Raw genomic sequence first — 13157 nt, 5'->3', positions numbered from 1 at the left:
GAGCAACCACAATGAAGTTACTGCTCTGATCAGGCTGATGTACTGCACCTCTCACTGGGGCTGAAAACACAGAACAGACTCCACGACACTGCCCAGCCTCAGCTTAAACTCCACCAACCAACCAAAAAAACAACCCAGATGAAAAGCAACAAAAATTCAAGGGTCTCACCATAATGTCCCAATATTCAGCAGTAACTCCCTGCTAAGAACAAGCCACACAAAACCATTTGTAAGGGAAGAACCAAGAATGAATCAACAGAGATCAGCCAAGCCAGAAAGGCAGGAGTATCTCCAGGCTCCAGAAGCCAGACCAGGCACCACTGGAGGGTGGATTTCAGCCATGCACAAGCATTTACCAAAGCACCTGCTTCTTTAAGTGGGTACCCCACAGCATAAAGCAACCAGGCATCTTCCTCCCCAGGGGCCAGATCCCCAGACACAGATCACACATGAATTCACCCCCTGATTAGGCGAAATTGCTCTCTCATACCATCTCTTATGGCCTGCTCCATGTGTCTGTAATTTGTGTTCTGTGTATGTATTTCACGTGTCTATTCACACACAGAGGAAAACCTCAAGCAGCATCCCTTCCTACTGTGAAGAAATATTAAACTTTTCAAAGCAAATCTTAAATACTGGCTGTTACCTTTATGGATGCACCAGTACTTCCAGCAGTGCAAGATTTCCAGCTACAAATCATCTCTAGAAATCACATTTCCCTGGGACTCAGTCCTTTATCTCTGCATCCTTCTGTCCATATAGCTCCTCTTCTACATACAACAAGACCTCTTATCCCATTTTTAACTATTTTCCTGGATGTTTTCCTGTTGCAGCACACAAGAAACACGAAGTATTTGTGTTTGTTTCAAACTTAGTCACCAGACAGTACCAGGTTAATCTAAGTGGCCTTGACTCCTGTCTGGCATAAATCAGCACAGCTACAGCAAGTACAGAAGAATTAAGGAACTGTGTCAGTTTATGCCAGCTAAAAATCTGACCCCATTCATCTGATTTGCCTCGAGATAGTCAGTACAGTCAGAATGTAAGAATAAATTAGCATGGATTAAACCTAGAAAACCTGCTGAGGAAACCTGACTGTGTTCAAATACTCAGAACTGGAGTTAACTTCACTCCTAATTGTGCAGCTAAGTCAGGTGACCTAAATACCATTAACTAGTAGCATCAGTCCACTAGTCAACCCTAAACATAAGGGAAAAAACCCAACCTTTCTGTTTAAGGAACAACTGCACACGAATTTACGATGGTTGACTCAAGAAACACATGGCACCTTCCTCTGCCAAAACATCTGCCTCCTTCAGGAGAGCTGACTTCATCCAGCACTGGTGGAAGGTCTCTGTCTGCATTATTCTTACAGTATGGAGTATTCAGCTGCCAACACTACATGAAGGAACTATTTATGCTTCATAAAAGGCTTGGACATAGTCTGGAGCACGGGCAGAAATGAGAGCGTTAAATCAAGCTAATTATTTTGAGACCTTCCAACTAGAAACATTATTACAATAAAATCCACGTGTTTCTCTCAGCTTGTGCACCTTGCTGAGGATTTCTACTCTGTGTGTTCAAAAAGGCCATCATATGGAAACAATTACAGCACACGAGCTTAAACTGACTTCTACCAATGCAAGGACCCTTGACCCATCTTTATGGGCATTTTAAATAATTTATGTGCAACTTGAATGCAATCTGCTCTACTTGACATCTCTGACCCAGAGCACATCGAGGTTTATGTTGGGTTTCTTTAACACTGAGACCCTGTCAGGGGAAGATGTGATCTATGCTCTTACAACAGGAGCTCTTCTCCACCAGCCACCAAAGCAGGGCTCTACCTTGCTGCATTGCTGCCCCTCTGCCAAAAAAATATGCTTATTTCGCTCTTCCCTAGGGTTTCCTGTAGGAAAGCTCCCTCTTTTCCTATCTCTCCTGCAGGATGCCCAGAAAAGAACCAGAAAGAGCTGGTGGAAAGGGGAGAGCTTCACCATGGTCTGAACCAGAGCGCAGCCACAGCTCCCACGGAATAAAGAGTTCACTGCAAGGGACACATCCCTGCTCCTCCTGGAAGGGAACACAGGTCTTGAGGAAAGGATGAAAGAAGACTTAATACTTGCTCTTTACCTAGGAGAACTGATTAGCCAAAAATACTTCCTGGGAGCTCATGCAGCTCAGTGCTTGTGCCATGTCCTCTGCGAGGAACACGGGGAAAGCCAAGTCCCTGGGAGAGCAGTAAATCCCCCCGGGAGCAAGGGAGGGCAGGGAGCAGTGGGGATGCTGCCTGCAGGGAGGGGAGGACACAATGCACAGGGGAAGGGGACTGAGCCCCTCTGCTTCCACAGCTGATGGGCTGAGGCCACCCCAGAAGGGGGCTCGGTCCCACCCGACCTGCCACCAGCCCCCAAACTCGGGTGGATCCTCTTGGAAAGGAGCTGAGGGATGCAAGGGGTGATCCCAGGAATCCTTCAGCATTCGAGGCCAAGTGAATGAGGAGGCATTTTGAAACCTGGAATGGTTTGGTTGGAAGGGACCTTGAAGACCTTCATGTCCTACCCCCCTTGTCTCAGGCAGTTCACCTCCCACTTTGGACTCCCTGCCTTTATCTTCAGAGGGTTCTCGTTGGAAACCACAAACTAATCCACCCCAAGCACGAGCCTGATTTAAATCAAAGTGATTTGAATCACTGATTCTAATCATGGTTTATATCAAAAAGCAGGAAACATGGTTTAAATCATTGATTTCAATCTTGTTCTGCATTTTTATATTTATTTTCCTAAAGAAGCGTCAATCCTAACTGGTTAGCAACTGAATAAAATATTGCCTTTTCATTACCTTAATTTTTCTGTCTGTTAAAGATGATAACAGGTTATTTTCACATTCATTTGCATCCCTAGGTTATAGGCTATGACAATGTTAAAAATTATGAGTTTTCATTAGTTGGCAATTTTAGGATTCATATTGATCTTCATTTGGCTGAAAAATAAAACTGAAAAAAATGAAAACAAGATTTTTATTTATTGAACGAAGATTGTTTAAATATGCTGGATACATAATGAGTTTATTCATTTCTGCATGTGAAACATTTATTGAACATGATCTGTCGTAAGAAAATGGAATATATAACGATCCCAGCAGTATTAGATCTCACTTCCACACCTTTATTTTATTCCTGGATTGGAATAGGAGAGCAAGATCTTCTTTTCTCAGTTTTTACTGAATCATCAAAGGAATTACTGAAAGTAATCATTCAACCCTCTCTCAATGAACACTGACACCAAACTTCGTCTACAGAAGGTCATCTAAGCTAATCAATATTCACATACTCTAACATAACTGAAAGAGCCAACTTCAGCTAGGTCTTTGGGCTTTTTTTTTTCTTTCTATGCAATCAAGAAATTTTATTTTAATTTTGTATTTAATCATTCATGCACAATAAATTTGTTACAAATTTCAGTGTTATCATCTAAAAATAGTATTATAAAATACTTTAAAAATGAAACTTCATAAAATTTAAATAAAAGTAATATTTAAAAACTGTCTAAAGCTAAATCATTTTGTATGCCTATTTAACCTGCACTTCTAAACGACTTAAAAATGTCTAAATATTAAGCAGGTCATAACTAGTACAGTCAATAAAATGAAAAAAAAAACCCTACCAAAACAGAAAACAAAAAAACAAAGCTTCCCTTTAATTTGAGATACACAAATTCAGGAGGCAAAAAAAATTAAAGAAAAAGAAAAGAAAAGAAAAGAAAAAAAAAGCTGGTTTATTATCTTGGGTTCAAAGTTCTTAGTTCTCTGCTACCTGGTGACTCTGTAAATATTTTGGCTCTGTTGCATGAGGTGATGTAACACCCCCAGCCCCATCCTCACAGCCAGGATACCCACACAGCCCCCCTGAAACCCAATCCTTGCATTACAGTCTGCTGCAAAACCCTATTTAAGGAAAAAAAAAAAAAAAAAAGGGGAAAAAAAAGGGCAGCTAGAGGGGGGAAGTGAGGGGGAGGAAGAAAAGAAAAGTCGCTCTATTGAGTACAGCATCTCTACCACACATAATTCAAGGACTATAGCTGGTATGAGTTGGGGGCTAGGGGGGAAAAGAGAGCTTTTTTTATCCTTTTCCTTCAAAGAAACACATCACAAACAAACTCCTATTCAATTAGGTAAATCCTCATCACATTTACTTTAAGCAGACCTAAATATTAATACAAAATAATCCAAAATGCCATGAAGGAATGATATATATAACATGTGGTAAATAAAAGTTTAACAAATCCCTGGAGAGTTACCACCAGCACTGAATGTGGCATTCCTTTCCTAAAGAATTTACAAATCCAAGCTCACAATAGAAGATTTCAAAAATAATAATTACAATCTGCACAGTAACAACTATTTGGGAGTTTCTTTTGGACTTAAAATAAATTACATATAAATAAAATAATTTTAAAATAAAAACAATTACATATAAATACTATCTAAACATACATGCCATCTCAGTCAGTGGGGACTGAAATGGAAGAACACACAGCTCACAGGAAACTAGCTATGAAAATATAAATGTATGCCGTTCTTTAAATTCACCTTTAAATACAATTTTGTAAGTTTAGATTTTATGGCAATTTGAGATCCCATTTTGACAGTCTTGTATGCACCACACACCACCTCCCTATAAAAAAAACACATACAGAAAGGTATTCGTGTTCTTGGTTAAGGCAAGATTAACACAACAAGGCCTTTTCCAACAAAAATGCAATTTAAAACAGAAAAAAACATCTTGTAATAAGAAGGCCGTTTTACTGTTTATGTTATAATTCTAAGTGACTGGATGTAGCATAAAGCTATGATTATTTTCCTGTGGTCATAATATATGTGATTTAGGGTTTGTTTAGGGAAAATGTTAACTGAGACACAGGGCTGTAAACAGACCCAGAATTTGGGCACAGAAATGCAGCCCCTTGTGCTACCCCACATCCAACCCATGTGCAACTTTATTTACTGTTCAGAGTTCACTGCAAAGGAGTGAAGCTGTCTCTAATGCCATACAAATTTGGCTATCAGCTGTCCTATGCAAATTTGACTCTAATTACATATGCATTACTGAGCTATGAAATAAGTCAGTGTGTTGTGGTATGTGAATACACATCCCGCTCTTGTTTTTGAGCATAATAGTTTTCAGTGTCTGCACAGTGTTCATATCCTGTGGACTTGTCTTTTTTTGTTTTTTCCCTTTTCCTTTCTATCCTGTGGACTTCTCCTCCCCCACTTTTTTTTTTTTTTAATGAGACACCTTCTTTTCTAATAAAAAATTAAATTAAGACAGAATTCATTTTTTAAACCTGTTCTTAAAACAATATGAATTCCAGCCAGAAAGAGATGAAGCAAAAACCAAGGACTGTTATTTTAGTTTGTGTAATGAATTAGCTTTAAAAAAGGTTGAACAATAAACAAACAACTACCCAAAAAACATTTTTGCGAGCTAATTATGTACTAAGCAAGAAGTAATTTTATCCTTATACCCACATTTTATGTTTTGGGCACTTCTATTTCATGTCCCTTGACACCTTCTCCAATAATCCATCTACTTTATATTGGAAAGCCTCACATGAATAAAACTTTATGGCACTACAGGCATTTAGCCTTCCACTGACATTCCTGGCCTGTTCAATTCTGCAATTCAATCAAAATCAAATCTCAAAATCCTCTTGTCAGCCAGCACTGCTTTCATATGCCCGAGCCCTGTGTAAGGATAACTGCATCCAATCTTTCCCCCAAGCAGTGCTTATATTGTTTTATTACAGTTCAATGAGTGGAGTTCAAAATTACATGCAGCTGCCTACTACTGTGGTCTGTCTGTGCTACGCATGGACACGAGTATTGCCCACCAGGCTTGAAATCATTCACTTACTGCTCTGGCAAGAGAGACTGCGAGCACTTCACTGTGTGGAGGAACATCCTGCCTGCTAGATCTAAAGAGGGTGATGTTAGCAGATCAGTCCCTTTATAAAGGGATTGTGAAAGCCCTGTGAAATGCAACTCAAACGTGCTCGATGTTAAGCATGTGGCTACTGCACATAAAAGCAAAGATAAACCTCAACATGCACTACTCATTCGTGGAAAGCTTGTGAGGGAAGATAAAGGACTGGGGAATAAAAGGCATCTCACTGAGTTTTCTAAGTGTTTTAAATGACAAAGCTTCATTTAGACAATTTTTATCTTTGCCTTTCCCCCCCTCCCCAATCTTCACACTGAAGCAAAAGGACGAAACAAAGCTAATTAAATACTATTTAATCAGATGAACAATGCAGCCACTTCAGATCCAACAGCTTAAAAACTCCTGCAGCACCAGCTCCTGTACAGCCTGCCTGGAGGGAGAGAGAGCATCAAAACTGGGCAGGATTTCCACCTCACACTCACTGAAGGCTGGAGCTAAAGAGTGTCAAGAGACTGCCTCCTGTGCTATGGCCAGGGCTGGGAAACAGCAGCAGCCATGAGCTGCTGGAGAGGGTTTCATCCACAGGCTGCTCAGCCAAGTGTCAGCACAATCCCCAGGTCCAGCAGCAGCATCCTCTGGGCAGGCACGGAATTCCACCCACACTCCTTCAGGTTAACTTTTGGCCAATCACATTAGCGTTTAGTGATCATTTTCACTTGGCTTTCCATCAGCATTCCACAGTATTACAACAGTGACCAAAATGAAAAAAAAAAAAATAAAAAAAAAGGAAGAATAAAAGCCTTTTATCAAAGGCTATTCATCAAATATTGTACCGTGACTAAATTCTGTAAGAGTAAGTGAGAAAACAGAGGCAACACATCGTTAGACATCCTGCCGAGAAAAAGCTCTCTCCGAAGATGAACCCCATTACCTTCCAGCACACAGGTCTGAGAACCAAGCTAACCACACAACAAACCACCGACCTATGACAGCAGCACTGAACTGCTCGTCCACAAATCAAGGCTTCATTTCTTTTTTTTAAAAAAATAGAGAGAGGAGGAAGAAAAGCCCGCTCAGCTGCTGTGCAACTGCTCACATGTTGGTTATGTAGAACCAAGCCCAGACGTGAGGCTGGCCAGCTTTTGGGCTTCTCACTGCCCTCGTTCGAGAGCAGGGTGGATGACTGTGTGTGCATCATACGTATGCCTGCTAATCTGTTTCTACATCTATCTGTACAAAGCCTGGACAGGGAAATCTGGAAATGTGACAGCAGTGACCGATCCTGGAGCCACCGACTGTGACACTCCAGGACAGAGGCACAGCCCCCAGCTCAGGCTCAGGGATACAGCCCACACAATGCAGCTGCAACATCCCACCCCTGACAAGGGTTTGTGGCCAGGCAGTCACATCTCCTTCGTGTCTAGTTATGGTACAATGACAGAATTGGGAACACTTGTACCAAATCTCAGAGTGCCAGGATCACAGCCATTTCAGTCATCTCCTTCCCATCTGAAACCACCAACGGCATCTTCCTGTGCAAGACTAGAGCTTCTCCACTGGAGATGGACTGGGTTATGGAGCACCAAAGCCCTGGAGGAGATCCTGCACAGCTCCCCACAGCAGCCCTGTCCTCACACGCCTCACATACTCAGGGCCAACACGGAAAACCCTCAGAGGAAATACAGCTTCCCTTTGTTACAGCTAATGAGAGCAATGAGGGCGAGGGAAGGAGTGACAAACCCTCCATCAGCCTGCAGACCTTTGCAGCTCCACACATGGTTGAAACTTTCAGTTTTGGGGTGTTCTGTAGCCTGAGTCACAACTCCCCTGGGTGCTGCACATGTACCATGACAGCACACACATGCACACCCCACCACCCCCAGGACAGGGGGGTACCTGGGCCCCCCCAGGGACCAAACTTGGCCAGCAAAGCGTTACCAAAACATCAGCAGCAGAGCCCTGCTCAGAACCAGCGGATATGGTCCCTGTCAATACGCGATGACATATCAACATTACAGAATCCAAAACTGGAGGCAAACCACTTGGGCGTGCGCTGGGGCTAAGGAGGGGAAAAACCGTCTCGCTCCACATGCACACTTGTAGGAAGTGACAGAGCATCACGTCTGCCTGCCACCCGAAACATATTTAGCAGCCTATAGATAGCAACCCAACGAGACGGATCCGGCGCAGGCGCCCCGGGTGACTCTGCACCTGTGGCTCTGCCGCGAATCCAAAGGGACGGGAGGAAAACCAGGAGCTGCAGCTCCCAACCTCCTCCTTTATCACCACCATCACAGTATTTACTGTAACACATGTGACTTAGTGAAGCCCCAGATTAATTAAATGAACTCCTCCATTAATCAATCAATCAATCCAGCACAGAGCAGTTGAAATATTGAATTACTTAAGAGCAGCATCTTTATATAGGACTTTTAAAGGTCTGCTCTGGAGGACCTTTTCCCCTGTAATTAAATTCAGCCTCACATGCAGAGGAGCATAAGAAACCCAGAGGAGGCCCTGGGGCTGCGAGAGCAGGAACGTGGGCACGTTCCTGAGTGGGAGGGAAACACCAGCTCCCTGCTCCATCCCAGGGGGTCAGGGAGCTTCTCCCAGAACAAACATTCCTCTGGATCTCCCCAGGAAACAACCTCCCCAGACACTGACAGCAAGGGCTCTTACTTGTTCAGTCAGGATCACCAATCAATTCAGTAAGAAAACCAAGACCAGGATTGCCCAATCCGAAGGAACAGCTCACTTCCAGCTGGCAGAGCTGGAACAGGGGTAAGGAGGAGAGCAGAGCCATGTGCTGGTACTCTGGGAATACCTGAATGCATACATAATAGCTGCAAAACCTGTAAAGTCAGTAAAGGTTATCTAATTTTATATATGGTGAAATTTAGGCAGAGAGAGTTGAAACACGTTGTTCTGAGATGTGCAGAGCACCGGTGAGAATGTCAGTAATAAGAACACCAATCTCCCATCATCCTGAAAGCCAGGCACACAAACTGCTAATACGATCAATTTTGTCATCTGTGGGTCCACTTCAACCACTCTATTTGGACATCGAAATAGGACGAATGAATTCTACACTTCCTTCCATCTTCATTTCAGTCTGGATGAGACTGGTGTAGCTAAAGCTGTAAGTGGGGGAAAGGACAACAGGGGGAAAAAAAAAATCCTAGTCCATGCATATAATCATTCCAATTACTGAAAAATCCCCATCATTGGAAACTTCTCTCATAGCATGCAAATTGCTGTTTCCCTTAGGCAACAAAAAATTAAGTTTCACAAGGCTCCCCCTCAAAAAACAGACCTATAACATCTAGGCAAAAATAACTAATCCTGGTATGTCTTCCCCACCCCCAGCAAATATAAATATTTTAGCTATTTCAGCTGCAAGAGTCTGATTTAAGTGGTTATAACTTCTTTTGTGCTTGCTCTTCTGCCTCCAGCCCTTCCCACCACCACCAGTCATCCTGCCCTGAGCAGGGATCTCAGTGCAGCACATGGACTGCCCTGACTGCTTCTCCCATACACAAAGAGAGCAGAGTAACAGCCCTGAGATCTTGAGATAAGATGCAGGACCCAGAATCAAATAAAAACGCAGCAATATGAACACATACTTCACTGCTCAACAGTCACTATTTTTTTTTTGGCAAAGACAATACCAAAAAAAAAAAAAAAATAGAAAAGGCTTATTACAAGCCCTAAATGTAGGATGGCACAGCATGTTAACATATTGCTGTACATCCTTTATAGAATTGCCTCCAAAGCTATATTAAAATAACGTTAAGGTTGCAAAAACTAAGCAACAAAGTTGGCAACATCAACATGCAATCCTGATTTACACCTTTAGAATGAGTATTACAATCAAATCTTAACTTACACAATCTCTTTTTTTTTTTTTCTGTGGGACTCCCATCTAATGCACAGTTATTAAACATTGTTTTTTTTCTTATAAAACCTCTACTCCCAGCGACACACACTACTTATTTAGCACATGCTATACAAATCCAAAATTAATACAGAATTACCAAACTCCTCTTGACTAGTTCTCTCATTGGAGCACGAGGATGTTAAGAGAAACCTTCTCACCTTCACTTCCAAAGATGTTTGATAGCATCACAACATCCTCAAGGCTGGGAAACCAAGACAAAGCAAAAGGGAGGCTCTTGGTGGCTGCTGGTTTGAGTGACCCAAGTAACTCGAGGCACCAATCTGAGTCCACCCTGACTCACAGCCTTCATGGACTCCAACAGCCCCATGTGCTGCAGACAACCCCAACTTCAGCTGTGGCTGCTAAGCCCAGATCACTTCTGTAAAATGGCCCCAGGTGTCTCTTGGTGGGCATGCAGAAATGAGGAACAGGGAACCATGTGGCAAGTTTGGAGCAACTGGGACGTGCCAAAGACCAAACAAAGCTCTTTGGGAAAAGAAAGAAATGAAACAAAATAAACACCCAAAACTACATGAACATGTCAAGCTCATGTAGTCTAACAGACCAAAGGCTTGGTTAAGGCCTGTACCACCTTAACTCTGTTGTTTCCCAAATCCCATGTGCCAGACTATACCATCTTGAAGGTTGTTTTCACACCCACCTGTTTTTAATGTATATAATTTCTTTAGAATTTTTTACTTTGTCCTTAAGAAGTGAGAACTGACAGAGAAGCAAGAAGCTGACACAACCAGAGAGCAGAGTGGCCAAGGAGAGGCACACCAGCAGTCACCACCACCCGAGCTAACAGCATAACCAGACACTGCTGGGTGGCACTGGGAGCTGCTGGGGGCAGGACAGGGTGGAGGCATCAACCCCTCCTTCTGAGGATCACTCCTACAGCCCTAAGTGTGAGGTCCCCACAAGGAGCACTCCAGTATCCTCAAACAACTTGAACTGCCTTGCCAACTCCAGTGACTCCAAAGCAGTAAGAGAAACCAGGATCTCCCACTGTTTCTCAGGGTACCCACTTCCCCCTGAGGCCACAGAACCCCACATGGAACCACACCAGGAGGATGCTGAGGCTCTGTGGGACTCATCCTCCCCCACGGCACCTGGGCAGGACCCTCCGCGCTGTGTGGCTGCCCTGGCTTCCCCTCACCAGTGACAGCTCCTGCACAGAGACACTGAAGCTCTGTTAAAAATACACACAGACACACATACACATGCACCCATACGTTAAAAAAGAACAATTCTTTATATGGCAATGAGCTCTGCTGTCATTCCTGTCCATTATGCACCCGTTTGGGTTTGCTTGGGCAGCTGAAGAGACTTGGTGAGGTCAGTGGGTGCTCTCAGAAGACTTGCCACACTCCCAGCACCTTAATTTCTGGCCCTGTATATGTTCAAGAAAGTCACAGGTGTTGTTCAGAAGTGTCATATCTCAGTTTTGTTCAATACTTACATGGTATTATATGCTGAGGAAGGGGCTGCACTAATACACAGAAACTGCCAAGTATCACATTTTTCCCCTGATCTATGGCATTCTCCATCCTCCCCAGTAATTTGCACTTTCTTCTCTTTCAAAGACTCCCATAAAAGCCATTTACAGTCAATACAGTCTTATTAGCACCCGGTGTATGTTCTCTTCTCAAAGTACGTGTTTACTTTGACTTTCCCCCTCACAGAAACAACAGGCGAGTGCTGCTATTTTATATCACAGACTCTCAGAGTCCAGGGCGTTTCCAAACACAGGTTAATAAAACAAAAATGAAATTTAAATAGACCAGCAAAAACTCAGTTGAGAAAAGCTCGCACTGCTGTTGCTCTGACTGAAGAGAACAGCGAAAGCCAAAAGGAAGGAGTTAACCTTTGTGGGAACAGCATCAAACAGCCGCTGCTGCTTCATGCAGTTATCGCTGCACAGGGGCTCGCTGCAGCAAACTGCATCCCTTGGAAAAGCAAGAGCATCACCTGCACACTCACAATTCTCCAAGGGTCACAGCGAAAGCACTGCCATTTCAGTGTGGGGAACAACCACCGTCAGGTACACCAGAAAATCTGGTGGATTGAACAGGAAACTACCGAGAACTATTTCTGAAATGTAAATGAGACTCTGCTACTTTCATTTCATTCTTGCCGTAGCACTGTGCTGAGATGAAGTTTCCATCTGTGATTTTCAGGACAGGATATCAGCCATTTCAGATGGCATTCGTCAGAAGCCAGAGAGACACATTACTCACAATTTTTTGTTTTATAAAAATATTTAAACTCTATTTGCTCTTCTCCTGGACAGAGCTTATGGGGGATTAATTCCGTGCTTTGGGGAACAACCTCGCAGTGAATACGCACACAGATTTACCCCCACCATCCCTTTTTTAAAATTACTGTTTTTTAAGAACAACTTCTATAAAGTTACAACTTGAAATGGACTTTATGTTTTAAAATACAGCTTTGATAAGGCCATGCTAAATACTGATCTTTTATTCCTACTTTAACAAGTTAAACAGTTTGGGGTATCAGACCTCAAGGTTTTGAACACAAAACGTTTTTACCATTTTTCACTGAAATTCAAAGACTCTTGGACTACCTGTGAAATTCAGTGTCCATATGCAAGAGACAGCACATCCAGCAAAATTATTTCAAACACTTGTTGTTTCTTTTTTCACAACATTTTCACCATCAGTCACACAAATTTATCAGCAAAAAATGCTGAAGTCAATGATGATGCAATTAAGGCTTTGATTACACGATGACAGCAAATCGATTTTAAAGCAGATTATATCAACAGTTGGGCAAAAGGAGAGGCAGACATTATGGAAATCAGACCTTTTAATATCTTTAAGATTCCATAACCCCAGAGAGCATCTTTAATTCACCCTCTTTTATTCCAGATGGTCTCATAAAAAAACCCCTAAGTTATGACATTCTGGTAGCCCATGCTAACACACTTCCTATGACATGATGCTAATACGTGTTAAAAACCAACATTTAAAAATAAAAAAAAATTTAAAAAAATCCAAATTGCAACTATTTCCCCACGAAGGTGACATTTGCAACCACGTACATTTTTTAAAGACCCCCAGGATACAACACATCACTTACTTCCAGCGGGCAGGCATGGCAGTGCCTGGTGAAGGCACGCTGAGTTACACATAAGTATTTAAGAGCAGGATTTGGCTTCAGACTCCGCATGAAGGCAGGAATAGGGAACTATTGTGCTGCCTGTTTTCTCACAGCAGATCCCAACTAGCTTTGGCTATGGATCCAGCACCGCCAGCC

The 13157-nt window shown here is 42.6% G+C and overlaps 1 protein-coding gene across 26 annotated transcripts in view; it reads right to left on the bottom strand.

Moving 5' to 3' along the window:
* Positions 1–13157, bottom strand: part of FOXP1 (forkhead box P1) — a 378502-nt gene that overhangs the window by 295704 nt on the left and 69641 nt on the right. For 3 of the 26 annotated variants that reach the window (XM_086846840.1, XM_086846846.1, XM_086846859.1), the window contains exon 1: positions 10037–10256. The exons of 22 other annotated variants lie outside the window; for them this stretch is intronic. The gene's annotated coding sequence lies outside the window, so the exon portion shown is untranslated. Of the gene's footprint in view, positions 1–10036; positions 10273–13157 lie in introns of those variants that run through there. One more of the 26 variants, XM_086846828.1, reaches the window with a different exon arrangement.

This window comes from Cyanistes caeruleus, chromosome 11 (genome assembly GCF_971803275.1).
Source record: "Cyanistes caeruleus chromosome 11, bCyaCae1.hap1.1, whole genome shotgun sequence".
In the NCBI taxonomy this organism is placed as follows: domain Eukaryota; kingdom Metazoa; phylum Chordata; class Aves; order Passeriformes; family Paridae; genus Cyanistes; species Cyanistes caeruleus.
The sequence above is the reverse complement of the archived record's forward strand: the minus strand, read 5'-3'. Positions and strand labels throughout refer to the sequence as shown.